We start from the raw sequence: 21,373 nt of genomic DNA, 5'->3' as shown, positions 1-21,373 counted from the left end.
ACAAATATATTTTAATGAAATCAGTTTAATATATGATTTATTTTGTGTATTTAAAGCATCGTTAACTTTGTGGTATGAATTATCCTTATCATCTATCGTTCACTTTGTGTAATACTACTTAAAAACACTACTTTATGACTACCGGTTTCGGAACAACCATTCCATCATCAGGTCAAATGTAGACTAAATTTGACAAACAAAGTGAACGATGAATGATAAGGAGAATGTTATAATATATTATTGATGTATGATAGATGTTCAAATGATGATATAAGTGAAGAATGCAAGGTTGAAATGAGAGTTATCGCTCAGATCGAGAGAGGTGGTTTGGCCGCGTGAATCGAATGAGTGAAGAAAGCACAGTTAAAAAATATGAGGTAAATGTAGACGGAAATAAAAGCAGAAGAAGGCTGAGAAAAAATTGTTACGATCGAGTATTTGAAATACTTAAAAGTGGTCAGGTCAGGATTCGGTATGTATGAGGAGATACACGAATGTGGAAGAAGTGAAGGTTGTGTGCACAGACAGAATGGTGTGGCGTTCTATTAGTTTTTTAGTTAGTTCATAAAAATAATTTTGGATAAATTATTTAAATTTGCTTGAAATACTACCTCAAGGACGCATAAAAATAAGTATTTTTCTCTCTAATATTTATTGCATATTACCTTGGACTGGTACCCGAAGCGTACGGCTGATCACCTTTCCTTCGTGCATTTTACTATCAAGATAACACTGCGTATATATGATGCAGTACCCTATGTACCATTGGGTGCTGATAAGTGTTAAAAGAAGAAGAAAATGTCCAGTTAGCTACGTCAAGTTCGCTTTTTTAGCATTTCTGTGGTTCAAGGTTAGGTATGTTTAAGATTTCAGTTGATCAAGGTTAGGTATGTTTAGGTTTTCAGTAGTTCGATGTTAGGTAAAATTAGGTTTTCAGTAGTTCGAGGTCAGGTAAACTGAGGTCTTCAGTAGTTTAATGTTAGACCTTGTGCGATGAAGCGCGGGGGGCATATTTCAACGATGACGTTGCATTTTGCTTTCAAAAAATCTTCATTATCTAATTCTCTCACTGACGATTTACCTAATGTGACGTCACGCGCAGAACGGTATGAATTTGTGCTCAATAGAGATCAGTCCAGGTATTTATTATTTATTTTTAATTTAAGTTTTACTTAGTAAATACCACAATTTCTAAAAATCTACTGTGACACGTGTTTCGATGCAATCCGCATCGTTTTCAAACACCTTATGTGAAAATGATGCGGAATGCATCGAAACACGTGTTACAGTAGATTTAAGAAATAGTGGTATTTACTAAGTAAAACATGAATTAAAAATGTATAGATTTTACCACAAAGTGACTGCCGAATCAATTAATAAAATTATTTATTATTTATTTTTAATTAATGTTTCACTTAGTAAATATCACTATTTCTTTTAATGTACTGTATGTGAAAATGATGTACCTACTGTATGTGTCACAGTAGATTTTAAGAAATAGTGGTATTTACTAAGTAAAACATGAATTAAAAATGTATAGATTTTACCACAAAGTGACTGCCGAATCAATTAATGAAATTATTTATTATTTGTCTGGTTATTCCGGCAATGCAGCAAGTCCTCGATATAACGATCTAATACATTTATGAGCGTTTTATTATAGACCGTATGGTTTTGATGGTCGGTATTTTCGACGTTGTCGTCACATTATGGCGAACTGATATCAATATTTATCATTATTTTAACCGCAGAACCGCGATCTACGATAAGGTATGATTTAGTCATCATTTAACATAGCGCATGACGATCGTTGTTTAAGGTCAACGCTGCTCCGAAATGCCGAAGCGTTTCAAAAACGGTCGGAAACATTTTAAATTCATCACACGCGTCGAAACTGAAAATGACTAGTATCAAGACTATCGGATTCACTCTTTGGAAGCCCTGATATGCTCAGACTTCCATCTTTTTTTAAATTTTTAAATTTTAAATTTATTTTTATTTTTATTTTGGTTAACAACAGCAACATATCGTAGTCGTACAGGAGAAAGTGACCAACTAACAAAACGTAAAATATTCAGGAGGGCTATTTAAGTCACTTTTGCTTGGCAAGAAAATAAACATCAACGCAGTTTGTCATTTTTAACAACTCAATATATTGCACTTCCAAGTTCAAAATCGCTTTGGGATTTTTTAAGGGCAACGTTAAGCTGGTAAGATATCAAATAGTAAATAATCACGTTTTTGTAAAAAATGCACTTGGTCACTTTCTTCTGTATGACTACGATATGTAAAACAAAACAATTAAAAGATATACATTAAACAAGCCAATTATATCCTTTTTTGACATCTCATCAAAGATGAAGAAGAATATGGAAGTCTGGGCATTTACGGGACTAACGACCGTCATAAAAAGCTTATTTTCATCTCACCGATAGATGTCTCTAGTGAAGTTCTAGTGATTCAATAACAATGTTTTTGAATTCGTTTTATATATATATAGAACTTCTAAGAATTTGAATAGTGCGGTTGTCAATAATGGGTACAATTGGTGTATGTTACACGTGTGTAAAGTGATAATTTAAACCGGCCTATGACGGTCGTCAGCCCCGTAAATGCCCAGACTTCCATATTCTTCTTCATCTTTGATGAGATATCAAAAAATTACTAAATAGTTGTTATTTTAAATAACTAACTAACTAACTAACTAACTAACCATCACACATCTTCTCCGCAGGGGTAGGCAGAGAGAATCGAACTGAATTGAATTGAATTGTCATATTGAACATAAAAGTGACTTAAAACTAGTGTGTTTTTTCAAAGGTTGTTTTCTTTTCAATGTGTACATTTTTTAAAAGAAAAAGATTTTATGAGGGGTCATATGTGCCTTAACGCCACCGTACTCCTTACTCAACCGAACTAAAAATGATATGGATAGAATAATTTTAAACAAAATCAAAATTTATGCCAAAATTGTCATTTTGAATTTGACTATGAAATTGACACGAAAATTGTTTAAAGAGCCATATATGGCTCGCGAACCACACGTTGACGATCCTTGGTTTAGCCGAAACTAAATTAGCGCGAAGTTATTTGCAGATCGATACAATATCAGTTAGCGTCCATACACTTGAGAACATCATACGAACGGATCCACATTGCCGGGCATGTCGTTCAATTAATTAATGACGGCATTTTACGGTCAAGTATAATGCCATTTTATGTTTTGTTCGCCTCCGTAGTGTAATGGTCAGCACGCTCGGCTACCGTTCGATTCCCAGGGGGGTCAAATAAATATAAGTGATTTTTTTCACTGTAATATTTATTCAATATTACCCTGGACTGGTCCTGAAGCGGGGGGCTGATCACCTTTCCTTCACGTGTAAACGATCAAGATAACACTGCGTTTATATAAAGCAGTGCCCTATGCACCATTGGGGTGCGGATAAGGGTTTAGATATATATATATATATATATATATATATATATATATATATATATATATATATATATATATATATATATATATATATATATATATATATATATATATATATATTATATATGATGCAGTGCCCTATGCACCATTGGGGTGCGAATAAGGGTTTGAAGAAGAATGTATGTTGAGATATCTTTAAAGACCGGATGAATGTATTATTTCATTATGCTTGCAATACCTTTCCTGTTGCTTTTCAACACATTGAATATGATGAATAATTTGGTTTTGATAATCTCGCAACTGATTTCGATAGCACGCCTCATTTGCTAAGAGGCCAGGATTTACCCGAATTGACTTTGGAAAGTCAAATGGAGTCCTGGTTCCAACCCTAATGCATGGAGTTGGAAAAGAACGATGACATAGACTGGAAGGGATCGAAATACGATCTCTCAGTGCGGCAAAACAACGCAAGGCTGAGATGAACATTATCGATAAAATTAAGAAATATTATTTTTTGACATCTCATCAAAAATGAAGAAAAATATGGTCTTTGCATTTACGGGGCTGACGACCGTCATAGGCTGGTTTAAATGAACATTTCACACACTGTAACATTCACCAATTCTACCCATTATTGACAACCACACTACTCAAATTCTTGGAAGTTCTATATATATGAATTTAGAAACCTTGTTCTTGAATCACTAAAACTTCACTAGAGACATTTTTGGTGAGATGAAAGAAGCTTCTTATTGAGCAGAAACTCTTTCATTTGTATGTGAGGTCCGAATCCTGGATTATAATCACACACATGAGAAACGCCAGAGAATATCATTTTCATTTTTATTATTTAAGCTTATAATTTGACCAGATATTTTTTGACAAAAATAATATGAAAATAACTGCTGTAATTGGAGATAATTCAGATTTTGTGAACAAGTATTTGTGCACACTCGAAATGTTGTAAATAAAATAATGAATGTTGTACCGACCTTGATATGTTCTACTCCAATCTTTCAAAATTTAAAGCTAAATGGTTCAAAATCTTACAAACCTAAAAAAGTAATTCTATTCCCTGTCCTTTCCTTTTCTTCTTTTCCTATCACTGCCATCTCCTTTTCTCTCTATCCCATCCTTGTCTCATGTCTCTTCCTTTATATAGACCTCTCTTATGTATAGTTGTGAAGAACTATAATTGGTACTCATGATTTTATTTTTTGTATTCTGTATGTATCATATATTGTAACTGTTGTTCTTCCTTCCAATAAAATAAAATAAAAATTAAATGAAATAATTAAAAACATTACGTCGAGTGGACTGGGGCCTTAACCTAACACTACGTGCCCGCTGGAAGTCCGAGCCGATACATTACATATCGTTTGGTTCTCCCCGCGGCTGTGGTCATCTATCGGCATTTTTTCATAGATAATTTTAGCGCTTAGTATTCGCGTTGCCGTCGTCCGGCACTCACACGCTACCGGCGAGTGCTTCCGACGCTGAATTTTGGAAAAGCTCGCAAATATTTTAATCGAAAAAGTTCTGTGCTTAAAAATTAGTGATTTGTGTTGCGATTTACGTAAATAAAGTGCGTCCCGTTCAAAAAGTGTGTAAACCGATTTGAAAATCAAGTGTTTGTTAAAAGTTTCAATATATTCTAAGATTTCTCGAACCGTTTTGTGTTGCATTTTTGCTTTTACGAAAAATATCATAAATTTTTCCAATTTCGATTTAAATAGACTTTATAATTTGCTGAATTCGTTAGTCTTTTTCTTCTTTTTCTCATCCGTATCTCAACACGTAAAACAACTATATATAATACGTTATTAAATTATCGTATATTGTTGTGTCTTGGGTAGTGCATTTAGCTATAGCGCTAAAATCCCCGGGTTCTATTCCAAGTTGGGTTTAAAGAAATACCTGTGATTTTTCACATTCATATTTATTTAATATCACCCCGGGCTGGTACCTGAAGCGCAGGACTGATCACCTTCCCTTCATGGAATTAACGATCATGATAACATTGAGCCGATACAATGCAGTGCCCTATGCACCATCGTGTGTAATATCTTATCATTAAAAGAAAAGAAACTATCTCGACGTATATCTTTCTTTCGTCCGATTTTTTCGTTAAAAAAGCGTTTTTTGATTTCTCATAAGCGTTTTTATTTTTTTTAAATCATCGATTGTGTTGTGGTTGTTGTCGCGATCGTCTATGAGTCTCGAGGTCCCGGGTTCGATACTCGAGCCGGTTATAATCAAAACGAACGTAATACTCATATTACCCTGGATTGCCGCCTGTAGCGTAAGATTGATTTGGTTTCCTTGATTTTACTACCACCGAATTCACGCTGCATCTATACAATGCAGTGCCCTATGCACCCTATTGTGTTGATGAGCACAAAACGAACTAACTCTGTGTCGTGTGTAAAATGTTCTTTGTCTTTTTTACCATATAAATATTCTTGTCATTACATTTTTGACATCTCAACATAGACGAAGAAGAATATGTAAATCTGTGCATTTATAGAGCTGAAGACCTGTCGTAGGCTGGTTGATTGATCACGGTACACACGTGTGACATTCACCATTCTACCCATGATTGACAACCCTACTACTCAATTTGTGGAAGTCATTGGTATATGATCCACCTCATGACGTTCCGTGATTGAGTTCACTACAGCCATCTATGATTGGATTTAGAAAGCTATAATTTACGTTTACCCTCTTATTTGTGTGCAATAATGTCAAAAATTTATAAATAACTCTCAAATGGAGAAATCCGTATTTGTGAACGTGTATTTGGACACACTTAAAATCATTCCATTTTTAATTTTAATCTTACTTAGTAAATAGCAGTATTTCTTAAAATCTATTATGTGACGCGTGTTTCGATGCATTTCGCATACTGTAAATACCCAGACTTTCATATTCTTCTTCATCTACGTTGAGATGTCAAAAATGTAAAAAATATAACTCACGAGTGGAGATAATTCAGATTTGCGAACAAGTATTTCGACACACTCAAAATGTTGTGCATATCCATATGTATTTTGTTTAGCTTCTACTCGTTCATCATCTTTTGACGTCCCAAAAACAACCCTTAAATTTACACATAGCTTCACATACGGTGTTTGAAAATGATGCGGAATCCATCGAAACATGTCGCTCACTCCTTTCAAGAACGTCATAAATCAAAAAACTTGATTTTTCAGGAGAACGTTTTTAAAGATTAAAAATATAATTTTCTTTAATATATATATTTTTATCATTGTCATTTCCATATCATAATCCATTCTGTATAAGCGCCCTTGAGGTAGTATTTTACGAAAATGGCGCTATATAAATCATCCAAAATTAAATTATTATTAAAATGTATTTAAAATAAATATCAAGCCACTAATTAAACTTTTTACTGTGCAACAGATCTTTTAAGGTAAACCCTGAAGGTTTTTTCTCCATTTGAAAAATATATAGTATATTAAAAAAAAATAATTAAACAATACCCTTTCTTCAAAATGCAAAAACAACACTTTCCGCCCTGTAGCGGGTAAATATTGAGTTAAAAATATCCCGCTTTTGCTGGGATATAGTACATTTTCTGGGCATTCCGAAAACACGCCCAACTGAAAATTGACGATTTTTGATTTATGACGTTCTTGAAAGGAGTGAGCGATGTGTTTGAATGGATTTTAAGACATAGTGGTATTAACCAAGGATTTTAATTTTTTTTATTATTTATTCAAATAAATATTAGAAACTTCCTTTCCATGTCAAAAATATTTGAATTCGCAAAATAGAAAGCATATTACGTTGCCATAATATAGCCTTGAAGAAGAAGCAAGTTTTTGCTTCGAAACCGGTTACCGATAAGGTATAATGTGTTCTTATAAATACCAATTTATATTAGTTACATACACACAATAAAATTAGTGAAAGTATTATCATGTATGATGAGTCATGAAACGATTAATATTTCCTTTTCGCAGGCACGAGCTATCGAATTAAAAACCGGATTGAATTATTTTGACTTCTTTGAAATAAGTCGTTAGTTATTTCGGATTTCGGATTCGATCGTTTAGAGGTAATCACGTTTTTTCGCCTAGTTATGGCATTTTCAAATTAATGTGAAGATTAAATAGACCGAGGGTCCTTAATAGCCATACAATTCTTGGTACTTAAGTAAGAGAAATAAAAAGACTTTGTTTTTTGATCCACTCACATTTTTATGAACAATCAACTAGTTTCGGCAACAACCTGTTGCCCTCTTCGGGGTTTAATATATGACTGTTTTAACCCTGAAGAGGGCAACAGGTTGTTGCCGAAACTAGTTGGTTGTTAATAAAAATGTAAGTGGATCTAAAAAGTCTTTTTATTTCTCAAAATAATATATCAAAATGATCCACAAAGTTAAAGCTTTCAATATCCAAAACTTCAGTGATAGTTGTAACATGTGCAGTAATAATTTGCGGGAGAAAACAATAGTTGAGCGTTGATTTTTTTAAATGTTAAATTGCCCAAAAGAGTGCTTGAAAAACGCAATACCCAACCGATTTCGCGCACTGATTAATTAGCCTTGAATAATCGAATCCAAAAGTAACGTCTAGAATAACCGAGAAAAAGTAACGGATACCATCCCAATCGTGTAACTGATAAAGCAACAGTTCCTCATCGGGCCCATCTTTAAATTTTCGTGCGTGTGTAAAAAAAAACTGAACGGGTTTCCTCGATGCAAATGTGTTCAATAACTTTCTTCGATTCTTTTAACAATCGTTGTTATTTTCGTACGGTTTTATTCTTCCGGCATAACCTACATAGTTGTGAGGGAATTTCTTAACCGTGACCCAAATTTGAGAGTCTATTTCTCGACATAACCAGCGCTTTGTTGGCTAAGAGAAAAATATTAAATATCTTGAATAATTTTTTGTTGCATTTTTGCGACAACGAAATATATCATTATTTCTTTTCGATTTTCATTTAAATACACTTTACACATGTCGAAATACGTTCGTCTTTTTCTTATTTTTCTCATTCTTTTCTCGACATACATGAGGAATAATCTAGAAACAGAATACAGAAATGGCAAAAATGGATTATAGATACTACACGATCGCTCTATAATATCAACGGATGTTAGCACCTTTTATCAAACATAAAAAACTTAACTGATTAATTGATCCGGCGGTCATTTTGTGGTAACATCTATCCATTTTAATTTAAGTTTTACTTGGTAAATCCCACTTTTTCTTAGCTTCACATACGGTGTTTGAAAATGATGCGGAATGCATCGAAACACGTGCCACAATACGGCTGTCCAAACTCAAAACACAGTTTTTTTAGTACGTTTTTAGACATTTTTTACGTACGTTTTTAGACATTTTTTGTAGTACGTTTTTTTGTCCCTTACTGTGTTTTGAGTTTGGACAGCCGAATAGATTTGAGGATATAGTGGTATTTACCAAGTAATATTTAAATTTAAAAAAAAACAACCAAAAAACTTTTGAAGAAAATTTGATAAAACTGTACGAAACCAAACATAATTTTTCTATATTTTATTGAAAGTGAAATTATAGTTTTTTTGTTAATTGTGTAATATACGAGATCTAAAACTTCAATTTGATGTTTTTTAGATTCGACTTTATACGTTAGACGAATCTATCCGCACCTTTGGTGCATAGAGCACTGCAATGGAAGAATGCAGCGTTATTTTGACCTATCACAAAACCAAGTTTACTATTATTGTGCTTCAGGTTCCAGTCCAGGGTAACATAATATATGTTCTTTTATGTTATCAAGTTTTAATGATAAATAACACGCCAGTTCCGGAGAATTTACATGTAAAATGTACCTCCCGAAATTTTTTTGTTAAATGTTTTATATTTGGTCATTACACTGTGTATATACGTGTGTTTGTGTGTGTTAATTTTTTGATGTATTGTACAGTAACATATTTGAATGTTTGGAAATTATAATGTATGTTTTCAAGTCTTAGGTTCGATTCAGCGTGGGGTTCAAATATCTCGTTTATTAATAAAAAAAATATAAATCCTTTAAACTTAATTTCAATACTTGATTCGACAGTCACTATCCTATTTTGAAATTTAACTAGGTACATATTATTTTTTGACATCTCATCAAAGATGAAGAAGAATATCATAAATACAAGGCTAAGATTTTAGGCATTCGTCCATGACATATTTACGCATTGATTTAAAAAATAATATTAATAATAATCAGAATTTATCGGGTACATCGGAGGTATTTTGTGAATATCGGAAACAAATTCTCGTATAAACAGCGCGTGAAGAGTGTACGGAAACCGCGACACTGTATTCGCATCTCACTCTTGCATACTTGCACTGTGCAAGCGTGAGGAGCTCAAAACTCAATGTTCTCTGGCTAGCTAGCGGGTTAGCGGCAGTAGCTCTTGAGCTTTCGACAAGAGTGGACCTATGCTTGTTCCGTAAACATTGCCAGATGGTATTTTAATGTTTTCAGCAAATAAATCATTATTATTATATTATTTATATTTGAATCACTAACTTTGTGATTTTCCATTTTATAATTAAAATGTAACTTTGTTTTAAAATCACTATAAATATTTAATTATAATGTCTACCGGTTTCGAAGCTAACCGCTTCTTTATCAAGAATATCAAGACTTGATTAAGAAGCGGTTAGCTTCGAAACCGGTAGACATTATAATTAAGTTATAATTAAATATTTATAGTGATTTTAAAACAAAGTTTCATTTGAATTATAAATCATTATAATTTACGACTTCATTTATAATTAATTAAGGGGAATAGCTATGAATGTCCATATTTTTCCGATTTAAAATCGCTAATTTTTTATTGTGTAGTGACTACCCAACATCGGAACGCGCGTTTTTATTTTAGCACCGTAAGGGAAAGGTTGAAAACCACTGCTTTATACACATCGCTCACTCCTTTTAAGAACGTCATAAATAAAAAAAACTTGATTTTTCAGGAGAGTGTTTTTAAAGTTTAAAAATATAATATCTATTTTTAATAAATTGTATTAAGCCACTTACTGAACTTTTTACTATGCAACAGATCTTTTTAGGTAAAACATGAAGGTTTTTTCTCCATTTGAAAAATATTTTGTATATTTATAAAAATAATTAAACAATACCTTTTCTTCAAAATGCAAAAACAACGCTTTCTGCCCAGTAGCAGGTAAATATTAAGTTAAAAAAAAATATGCCGCTTTTGCTGGGATATAGTACATTTTCCGGGCATTCCGAAGACATGCACAACTGAAATTTGACGATTTTTGATTTTATGACGTTCTTGAAAGGAGAGAGCTACATGTGAGATTTTAATTCCGTAGAGAATTGAGCGAAATACCTGTCTTTTTTGATGAATTGATGTATAATTTACACTGCGAGCCGATGTGCGCACATATTGCAGGTGTTATCTAACTTCTGGGTCTGATGTTCGTAAATACTGACGATTTTTTGCAATATCTTGGCTACTGGCAGCCGCGTTCACCGCCAAGATTTTAAACAGTTGTTATTTATAGATATGTTAATTACTAACCGTTCCGTCGGGATTGTTCCTAAAAACGCATTTAAACGGTTTAATTCAAAACATTTTGAGTGTGTCCAAATACTTGTTCACAAATCGGGCTTTTCTCTATTTAGAAGTTATTTTACATTTTCACATCTCAACATAGATGAAGAGGAAAGTGGATGGTTACAAAAACTGGGTTTTTGTAATCACCTGTCGATGAAAACGTCTGTAGTTATTGAAACTAGTCGCGTGAAATGAAATGAAACTCAATACTATAATATTATATTTAAGCTGTACAATTCCCGAACAAATAATATAATAAAAAATAAGATTCCGATAGATTACAGTGAACAGAACAGATTTGCATTTAAAGTATTTTTCGTGCAATTTTGGAAATGTAACTAATAACTCGACACTGGCGATAACACCCAAGATGGGTGAAAAGCCATCAAAAAGAAGAAGAAGAAGGAAATGTAACTTTTCGTTGAGGACCTCCCAAATGTTTTTCTTCAAAATCTCGTTCGTACTTCCCTGGATTTCGGATTTCCGGGGTTCTACTGACATTTTCACCGTGACATTTTCATTCGCTTGTGGCCATCGTGGATTTGATCTTCAATAACGCAATTACCCCTCCAACAAGTGACTTCATTATGGTTTTCTAGGCCTCTTTACGCCATGTATGGATATATCACCATACTGGCTATGAACAGGTGGTCGACCCGCCGGATGAAACACTCCTTTTGCGTCGTTTATGAAGTCAGGTCGTGACTTTGATACGATTGCGTTGTTTAAAAGAATGATGTATAGTAGATCCCCTATATAGTAGACTAATTGGAGATGAAGCTAGTCCGCATAAGGAAAAATCAATTGATAATGAAATACAAGTACTTTCAGTATTAACCATATAAATATATATATATATATATATATATATATATATATATATATATATATATATATATATATATATATATATATATATATATATATATATATATATATATATATATATATATATATATATATATATATATATATATATATATATATATATAGGTGTCTCAATTTAAAATGAAACATCTATCATTTTATACGAAAGAAAATGGAAGTCTGAGCATCCCAGGGCTTACGACATGGCATTTGCCTGGCTTAAGTGATCACTTTATATACAAGTGTATAAAATGATCACTATTGTTAGAGACTATGTTTATATATGCCTAACCACTATCCGCATATAATGGTGCATAGGGCACTGCATCGCATCTACGCAGTGTTTTCCTGATTGTTATACACATAAGGGTAGAGTGATCAGTCCCGCACTGGTACCAGTCCATTATCATATCATATTAAATAAATTTTGTACAGAAAATCATTCATATTTAATTACTCGTAGACCCTCCCGGAAATCGTACCCTGGACCGCTACGCTAGCGCGCTAACCACTGCGCTACAGCGACGGATAACTGTAGACACATTCTTCCTTCGCTATTTGAGATAATCGTAATGAATCGATTTCTCCACTAATGCAGTTGCATTTTTATAATTATTAGTCGAAAATTTATTTCCGCCTACATAAATTACGCGCAGGAAAGTGTTTGCGAATCGGACACAATCAGAATTACTAGCCAGCGTTGAACAAATTATAAATGCATTGTGAAAGTTTTTTTTATTGATTTTTTATTTTAAAAGAGAAATATTTGTGTTTTTATTATTAACAAAAATCCTTCATACTATTTCTGTGTGCGTAAGCGGCTCAATATTAGAAATAGGTATCAAATTGTGGGAGAGTGTGTTCGAACCGTGAAACTCTGAAGAGTCCGCGACACTAACCACGGGACCACAACCCGACAATTATTTTGATTTTGATCTCCATCATCAGCCAGAAATTATTAAAAAAATAATTAAAATTTTGTCATTTAGAATATTACAATTTTAAATGCACGATATGGAAAAAAAAGTCGTACTCTTTAAAATGATCCAAGGACACTTGAGGGTTGTTCCTTAGTAGTATGAATTTTCCAGATAATCCTTCCACATAAACAATGTGTTGCTTTGTAATTAAAGTTTATTCTTAATTTATCTTTATAATATTTTTTCTATCTATCATCTGATTCTGACAGTTCAGAATATTATATTTTTTCTATCGGAAGTCTTTTGTTTTATTCTGTGCGACGCATGCGACATCTGGTGGTAGAACTGTTTTATGTAGGTACTATTTGTAAGTACTTAATAAAATGTATAGGTAGGTACCTAGGTATTTTATTGCATATATATATATATATATAAATATATATATATATATATATATATATATATATATATATATATATATATATATATATATATATATATATATATATATATATATATATATATATATATATATATATATACATATATATATATATATATATATTTAAAATTAATTTATTGAAATAAAACGATATTTCCCTAATTTTCCTCGATCGTATTTTTCCGAGAAACGTTAGATGTTGTTGTAATACATCATCAAATGGAGCGAAAAATAAAACTATAATTTTAAGATATTTTTAGTGTTTTTTCCTCTTGGCTTTTCGTGTTTTTTTCTTAATTTTTTTTAAAACAAAAAATATAAATACTTGTGTTTTTGATTATTTACAAAAATACTTCCATTTCATACTATTTCTGTGAGCCTAAGCGGCTTACAATTAGAAATAGGTATCAAATTGTGGTAGAGTGAGTTCGAACCGAGAAACGCTGACTGAAGAGTCCGCGACACTAACCACGGGACCACAACCTCAGACATTATTTCATTATAAATTTGTCTTATAAATCGTTTCTCGAATTAATTTCGTGTCTTTTTTGTTCTTCTTAAATTGCGTATTTTATAAATTGTATTTTTTTTTAAAATTCATTTAGATTTATGATTTATTAAAAGGGGAATGGGAAATGATTATTTTGCTTAAAAAGCATTTTTTTGCGGAAGGAAGTTCAAATAATTTAAAGTAATCGTTTAATATCCGTTCACATACTAATTAAAATCGATCCACCGATTTCCTAGTCATGTGATAAATTTCACTAATTAATTTTATTACAGTTTCCAATTTGAGTAATTACGAGATTTCTCGATTATGCTCCGGTTGAAAATCGTGTTTGATTTTTGTGATTACGAGATTCGATTTCAATCATTATCGATTGCTAGCCGTACCCGGCCACACGTTGCTGCGGCGCAGTCTAGTTAAACGGAAAAAAAAACAGAAAGCACATATTTCGAATATGTTTAGTTTCACAATGCTTGTGAGTACACAATATGTTAGCGACTGTCAGAAAGCACGCTGTCCACCATGAGAATGTTAAGTATCGCATATGTTGCTGTTACGTTTAACAGATGGCGCTGCCATTGCGGTAAAATCTGTTACATAAAAACACGCGCGTACTTGAATGCAACGCTGTCTCAAGATTTCAAAGCAATCGGTGCATAAATTTAGGAGATTTGCGATTTTGAACGAACGAACGTTAACATTTTTACTAATATAGATTCGGCAGTCACTTCGGTAAAATCCATCCATTTTTTATTTGAGTTTTACTTAGTAAATACGACTATTAAAATACTGGTGTTTACCCAGTAAAACTCAAATTAAAAATATATAGATTCGATTCGATCAAATTGGTGTTGTATTTATACACTTTTGTGTGGTTTATGCTAAAAACCTTGCGTATTTTTTTTACCGAAATTATTGATTGATTCGAAACTTGTGGTTTCCTATTTGTCAATTGATTATATACTTAAAAAATATATTATCGTAATCATTAATTAGTAATGAAAAACTCTTTATTTTTTTAATCTAGCTTCTACATAAATACTCGGGTATTGAAGCAATATAATTGTATACAGAGGTGAATCGAAAATAACGACAACGAAACGACATTATGTGAGCGAAACGAACTTATCCATGATAATTGATTATTCATTGTTCGAAACTGGACCTAGTGACTGTTTAGTGATGTGAATGTGTTGCAAACACCACCAAGATGTTCGTCATAATCGAAATAGTGCTCACCATCCTTGCCATCGTATTCGGCATCAGGAAGTTCTTGGGATACGGTCAGCCGGAAGAAGTGTACGTCCCCCAAAAACGCGTCGCAAAAACCAAGAGAAGCAAACGCAAAAGCGTCTCGTTCTCCGATACCTGTGATAAAATAATAGAAGAAAAGGAAGCTGAAGAATTAGACGCAATGGAAGAAGACGACGAGGAAGATTACGACGAAGAAACTTCAGAACGCACGCAAGACGAAATCAACAGAATCGAAAAACTGTTCGTCAGATCTGAATCCAGTAAGAACCGTCCCGACTTAAGCGAGAGCGAATCGGAAGAAGATACGTTCGAAAAAAGTGTAAGTCATATAAAAAATATTGACGGTTGTCCGCTAGTTTCTAGAAAAGTTGGTATTTCTAAATTTAATAAGCTGTTAGATATGCATGCGCACAAAATCCAGTCGCAAACCGCGCCGATCGCGAATCCGACGTCTAAAAAGAGCAAAACCAAAGGTGGAATCAATCTGGCCATGAACGATGTCAAGACATTGAGCTCGATCATTGCACTCAAGCAAAATGATATCGTCAAAAACGACAAACCGGATAGCTATGAGCAAAATACGGCACAGAGGAAACCTCGCTCAGCTTCTAGGAATTCTGTAGATGGTCTGTTTAAGGACAATATCAGCATACATAAATATTTCGGGACTCCGAGTCCTGTCTTGACTAGGAGGAGTGGCAGCTTGCAAATCGACAAGCCACCGGATTTATTTAATGCGCAAAAATCTGAACTGAAAAAACCCCTCTTCGGTTCCAAAAGATCTGGAAACGGATTGCCAAAAGACAGTGCTAGTCAAATAAACAAGTATTTTGGTTCTCCTAAGTCTGAGTCTGCTCCGTCAAAGCCTAATAATAATATTAAATTAAGCAATCAACCTTATGTGCATTCCTTACCGTGTGGTGTCAAAAGTCCGACTCCAATCTCTAAAAAACCTACTGATATTTTACTCAACAACCATAGTAGCCATGTACGAGAATGTGCGAAAGCCCCAAAATCAATAAAACCCGTTGATCTGATGGGAAAAAAATACGAGAACAATTTGTCAGAATCTCCAAAAAATATAAATGTCATCATGGATAAAACACTTAAAAATGTTAGCCGTGTAGACAATGCTATAGATGATACCTTAAAAATATCTAAAATTGATCTGGAGCCAAATATTGACGATGTGTTCTTGCAGTTGTATAACGAGAGCTTTGAAAATAATACAGCAAAGCCTGTGGAAAAGGAAATTGATGAAAATGATATTCCAGTAAAAAATAATGAACAAGACGATTTGAAGAACGCGAAAAATAATTTGGATGAAGATTATCAAATGGATAAAGAGGTAGAATCGTTCTTTTCCAAAAAGAAAGGTATTTCCGATATTATTTCGCGTTTAAATACGCGTCAAGAATCAAGTGACTCTCTAGATTCAAGTGATTCATATAAGCCAGATAAGACTGTTGAATTAAATGATAAATATAAACTACTGGAAAGTATCATTAGCTCCTATGTAGACAATATGGAGAAGACAGGCGAATGTGGTGATCTTAATAAAGATCCAGTGGCGTCAGAATGTTTAAGCCTGGATCCAAGTTTAACAGAAAACAATATTGGACTTGATGTCGTCAGTGTTGAACCCTGCAACGAAAATGATGATTCAAATCAATCTGACGTCAATAATAAGTCAGAGGTTTTACAAGGTCTTGGAAACCAAGAACAGCATCTGATTGGTCCAAAATCAGATAATGATACAGAAGTAGACAAAACGGACTTCAATGATAATTCAGACGTTTCACAAGTCCTTGGAAACCAAGATCAGCATCTGATAGGTCCAAAATCAGATAATGATACAGAGGTAGACAAAACGGACTTCAATGATAATTCAGAAGTTTCACAAGTGCTTGGAAACCAAGATCAGCATCTGATAAGTCCAAAATCAAATAATGATACAGAAGTAGACAAAATGGATTCCAAAATTGATATTGAATGTTTGAATATTGATCATCTCGAAGTTGAAACACCAGCTGTGGCTTGCATAAATGACATAATTATTAAAAATGAATCACCAGAGTTGGGATACAAAAATTGTCAATTTGATTCAAATGAACTTCCTATCGTGGATCATTTTGATGCATTCACTGATGAGGATATTGATCCTACAGAATTTGATAATCTTTATATGGAAATGACTTCTGATACAATAGAACCGTCTCACATAAGTGAGTTTGAACGACTTTACTTTTCCCAAATCAAACCAGAAGATGTTCCAAATTCTGCGTTACACGAAATGGAACAATACTTCGATCCGCCAAAACAAAAAGAAACAAAAATACATACCTCAGATTTGATTAGACCACCAAGTGTTGAATGTATACAAGAACCTTTAGTAAAAAAGGTTGCGAAAAAAAATACTACAATAAAAAATAACAAGAAAAATGCTAAAAAGAACAGAGAAGATGTTTATCAATTGAATAAAGAGGTGGAATCATTTTTCTCCAAAAAGAAAACCATTTCCGAAATTGTCGCACAGGCAAATTCTCATCAAGAATCAAGTAAAAATTCCAATTTTGTTGATGTAGTAAAAAAACCAGATAAGATTCCCAAACTGAATGATAAGTATAAGCTTTTGGCCAGTATTGTCGATGCTTTCGCAGACAATGTTGAGAAATTGGATGAATTTGTTGATGATAATAAAGATTTAGGGGTTTCACAAAATGCTAGTCGGAATCAATCTCTAACAGTTGACAATATTGAAGTCAATGTCGTGGCAATTAAAAACGCTGATGAGATCAATTCAAATAAATTTGAATTTAGCGGAGAAATGGAGACTGGACGAAGTCTTGAAGATCAGGATCAGTGTTTGATCGATCCAAATTTAGAAATAGACGAAGAAATTGTGCAATTCATGCATCCAACAGTAGACAAAGAGGATGCCATAATTGTCTCTGACTGTCCAAATGCTACAATAATTCAAAATCAATACGAAATTGAAAAATCACTCCATTCTGGTATCAGCGATGACTTGACTATTAAAAATACTCTATCTCCTGAGTTAAAAAATCTTGATGTTCAGTTTAATCCAATAGAAATACCCGACGCCGAAATCGATCATCACTTTGAAGCGTTTTCTGTTGAGGACATCGATCCTGCCGAATTTGATAATCTCTTTTTGCAAATGACTTCCGACGCAACAGAACCATCTCATATTAGCGAGTTCGATCGACTTTACATGACACAATCAAAGCTAGGAGATGTTGCAAATTCAGCATGGCAGGAAACAGAGCAGTACTCTGATCAGCCGAGACAAAAAGAAACAGGAGAATGCCAACCAGATTTTGACAATCAAATTATCAGTTCCGTACTTGAAGATAGTTTTGAGGATTTGAAAGTTGAGAACGAGGAACAGGATTTAAAGCCAACATATGATCGTAATTTAGTAAATGACGAACCCTCCCAATCAAAATTAGAAACTGTTGTTGTTGAAAACCACATTGATGATTCAGCAATAGGAAGATCGGTAACTTTTGATGATTTAATATCTGATCAATCGATTGATGTTACCGATGCTACTCACTCTGCGATTGAAGAACCCGTCCAAACGAATATTGAGACTGATCAATCTGATATTAAAGATAGTATTGGTGACAATCTAATATATAAGACTGATAATTCTAGTCAAATCCTAAATGAAGATAAAATTGATACTATTGTTGATGATTGTGGAGAACTTATCTCTGTGGAATCAGATGAGTCACATCACTTTAGCGGTAATGAAACAAATGTTGATAATGATGACAGTGAAATTGTTGACTCTTGCGTGTTGGGTTCTGAAGTTGGAGAGAAAAATAACAAACAGGTATCATCAGAAAATTCGGATCAGCTTTCTCTTGTAAAATCTTCATTGCCCACATTTGAAATTGAGCAAAAAACGTTGTGTTTAAATGAAGATGGTATGCCATTGCAATCAGATGTAAATATTATTTTAAATGATGAAGATTTAACACCAATCTCTTTGACATCTGAAAGTTGTAATCAATTAATAATCGGAGACGATACTAATACTACTGAAGAAGAAATTGATGAATGTATGCTATCTAAATCGGAAGGTACTAATGAATTAAGTATTGAAGAGAATACTGTGTCTGAAGTTGGAGATACTGAAGAACTCATCTCTTCAGAATCTGAAGAAGAAGAAGAAGGTAGTAGTGAAGACGATACTACTTCAAATGATGAAGGTATTGAAGAACCGAACTCTTCACCATCTGGAAATTATAATAATATAAAAGTAACAAAAGAATGTGATATTCCTGATGAAATAAAGAGTTCATCATTGTCAAAGACTGAGAATGTTGAAGAGAATGGTGTTTCTGAAGATGAAGATGTTGATGAAGTTATCGAGTCAGACTCGGAAGAGTCCAGTCAATTGAGTGTTGAAGAGACTACCAACTCTGATCATAAAGATTTAAGTGTTTCATCTTCATCAAAAATAGAAATCGAAGAGAAAATTGCAGAAGATATCGATGAACTTATTTCATCGGAATCTGAAGATGTCGAAGAGACTGTCAGTTCTGATGACGACGAAACAGAAGAATCAGTTTCTGAAAATTGTAATAATAAATTGTCGAAAGAAGATAAAAGCGATTCTAACGTTGAAGATAGCAACGAACTCATCTTGTCAGAAGATCCCGGTCAGTACGAACTTGAAGAACAACAGGTGTCTGAAGATGAAGAAGAAGAGGATGAAGAGACGCAAGAAAGTTGTGATTCGGAGAGTGATTTGGCTGCAGATATGGCTGAAAAGAATAACAAGGAAATACCTCAACCCGTTATGCGAAAAGATGAAGTGAAATCATCACAGAGCACGGAAGACTTGCCGGCCGCACTGCGGGAGGTAAAATTCAGAATAGCGTAGCTAAAAATATCTTGTATATAAAATCATATAGCTTCAATAAATTTGGCAGAAGTGCGCGTCTGCCAGCTGTTATTAAGGCGCATTAGTGCCGGTCATTGCTTGTGCATTAGAGCTGAAATTAGCATCAACAATACGAACGTTTGATATTTGCATTATTACAATACCCCAAAGGCAACCATCATCCGATTATAGGCTTTATTGATTTAATGATGATATTATTTTTTTCAGTACATCTCAAAAATGCATAAAAATTTATAAAATTTACAATTTTTTCTGGCTTTGTTTGAATTTTCAATTGGACTCCAATATGTTTTTGATGGGTTTTAGTGAAGTAAAAAAATAATTTTAGTTTTATCAGATTTAAGTTTTGTACTGACATTTCTTGGTGTAACTGCATTTTATTCATAAAATAATAATTGTATAGTTTTTTCCACTTAAATTATATTTTTGTGGAAAAAACTATGTAGTTGTTATTTTACTTTATGATATTAGTTTGATTATTTTTTTTTATTGTATATTTATGACAGCTCAAATGTAAGACACAAATTAAAATGATTTTTCAGCGTTTATTATCAACAAAAAAATGTTTATTGTAACTGCAGACAGTTGGTAGAATTCCATATTGAATTGTTGGGTATTATATCCAAAATTTAACATGGTTTATTTGGTTGAATTCTACATTTATTTACGTATATTTTAATATGTGACGCGTTTCGTCTTCTTAGGACACTATCAAATCGAAACGCGCCACATATTAAAATATACATAAAAAATGTAGAATCCAACCAAATAAACCTTGTTTAATTTTGCATATAATACCCAACAAAAAAATGTTATTTTTCCTCTTGTAAAATTTCTAAAATGATATTCCTTTTACTAACTGCTGTTACTACTACCATAACACAGCTACTCCGCAGGGGTAGGCAGAGTGGATGGAACGCCACGCGTCTGTCCTGACAGGCACTGCTAGCCTCTGCATCCGTACATCTAGTAATATACCCCCTCTGGTCATGCAGATTTTTATGCATCCGGATCATACTCTGATTGGTCCTGCCAAGTTTTTCTTGGCCGTCCTCATTCTGTTCTCTCATGTTACTTTGCCAAATTTAATATCTTAGTCATCCATTTGCTCCACATGTCCAAATGACCTCAAACAACCAGTAATCTTTTCATTTATCCCTACTTCAGCTTAACAGTTCATTAAAATATCATTTTTAATTCTGTCATACATCGATTTTTTCACCCATTTTTCAAAGACACTGGTTCGCAAATTGTTTTAGTCTGGCACCCCCAATCAAAATTTTTCATCAAAGAGGAAAAGAAAATCACCAGAATGTCCCCTCATAGAAAGAGAAAAAGAATAATAATGTTTTTATAACTTTTCGCTCACTCCTTTCAACAACATCAAATATCAAAAATTGTCAATTTTCAGTT

At 33.2% G+C, this 21,373-nt stretch overlaps 1 protein-coding gene across 1 annotated transcript in view; it reads left to right on the top strand.

The window, feature by feature from the left end:
- LOC148302872 (uncharacterized) overlaps positions 1-21,373 on the top strand; it is a gene marked incomplete at its 5' end in the record, with an annotated part of 143,085 nt that overhangs the window by 101,271 nt on the left and 20,441 nt on the right. The gene's annotated exons all lie outside the window — the stretch shown is intronic.

This window comes from Brachycentrus maculatus, unplaced genomic scaffold (assembly GCF_059751285.1).
Source record: "Brachycentrus maculatus isolate JH-2025_06_01 unplaced genomic scaffold, ASM5975128v1 h1tg000404l, whole genome shotgun sequence".
NCBI classification, from domain to species: domain Eukaryota; kingdom Metazoa; phylum Arthropoda; class Insecta; order Trichoptera; family Brachycentridae; genus Brachycentrus; species Brachycentrus maculatus.
Note: the sequence above shows the minus strand (reverse complement) of the source record. Positions and strands in the feature narration are given on the sequence as shown.